We start from the raw sequence: 1822 nt of genomic DNA on the forward strand, positions 1-1822 counted from the left end.
TATATATATATATATATATATATATATATATATATATGGGAGAATATACAAATAATAACAACAGACGAGGACAGGTGGTGTAAACAACAAAAGGATGTATTAGTATGACGCTCGGGAATACGGAAAGTCTTTGACGTTTCGAGCTACGCTCTTCAACAGAAAGAATACGGAGACAAGGAGAAAAACACGGAGAAAAAAAATTGAATAGTGTTCAGTCAACGGTCAATATATATACACATCTATCTATCTATCTATCTATCTATCTAATGGCTGTCTGTCTTTCTGTCTGTCTGTCTGTATGCCCGGATTATATAATTCCTTGTTGAAACATTATATAATTTTGTTGAATTACCTCTTCCGTGTTCAGCAAAAAACGCATTGAATGGTGTTAAATGCTCAATATATATATATTCCTATTATGCAAATTATGAACCTCTTCAGTGGCACAATGCAGTAGAAGATGAACAAACAAATCACAGAAGTTCGAGACTGCGTCTTTCCACATCTAAATGGATACGACCATGACAATGACATTGATAACAACAATAATAACATCAATAATAATACCAGTAGCAGGGATGCTGGCCACAGCACCAGCATTCATGCCATAAATGAAGGTCAGATGGGGTGTGGTGAGTTTATTGTCAAGTTTATGGTAACAACTCCAAACAATCTGCTTCACTGGCCAAAAGCCAGCGAAGCTTTTATTCATTTCGACACATTACTTGCCTGCTGATTTCTTTTTTCATCAAACCCCGACGTCAGGGATGAAAAGACAAGTTAACTTTAGACGAGCATAGACGTCAGGACTAAACACTAAACTAATACACAGCACATACCCAAGGCGCACAGAGCTGCGCTCGGTAGTGAAGTGAAAGCACGTTATAAAAATAAAACTACTGAATAATAATAATAATAGTAATAATGATAATAATAATAATAATAATAATAATAATAATAATAATAATAATAATGATAATAACCCTTTCTACTATAGGCGCAAAACCTATTCAACTATCTTCACAGATTCCGCACGATCCCTTTCGATCAGCTTTTATTTTCCTTAAAATGTCAACCCTCTGGAATTCCATCGTTGTACAGGTCTTTCCAGCAGACGTTGACTGAAGACAGGCCACAGTTTATGAGGAAAATTAAACGACATTGGTCTCATCAATCGCAGGATTTTCGAAGTCTGTGCATCTTTCACCGGACCCCCCCCCCACAAAACAACAACAAAAAACAAACACGGTAATTAAAAAAACAAACCCGTTATCACGCCCTATCCCACATACATACTCTATTACACCACAGCTCTAAGAACACTTTTCTTTTCACCTCATCAGACAAACAGAGAAACAACAATAACAATAAACTAATTAGAGCCAAATATTACAACATAAAATATCTTTCTTTTTTTACTTGTTTCAATCATTGGATTGCGGCCATGCTTGGGCACGGCCTTGAAGGGTTTTTTTAGTCAAATAAATCAACCGCAGCACTTATTTTTAAAATGTGATACTTATTCTATCAGACACTTTTGTTGGAGCGCTAAGTTACGAGACATAAACAAACGAACACCGGTTGTCAAGTGGTGTAGGGACACATATACAAACATACACACACACACAGGTGTGCAAGCACACACACACATACACGCACACACACACACACACACACACACACGTACGCACACATGTGACAGGCTTCCACAGAGTTTCCATCAATCAAATCCACTAACAAGACATTTGATCCGGTACTATGGTAGATGGTACCTGTTCAAAGGCACCATGCAGTAGAACTGAATCGGAAACCACGTGACTGC

This window comes from Octopus bimaculoides, chromosome 4 (genome assembly GCF_001194135.2).
Source record: "Octopus bimaculoides isolate UCB-OBI-ISO-001 chromosome 4, ASM119413v2, whole genome shotgun sequence".
In the NCBI taxonomy this organism is placed as follows: Eukaryota; Metazoa; Mollusca; class Cephalopoda; order Octopoda; family Octopodidae; genus Octopus; species Octopus bimaculoides.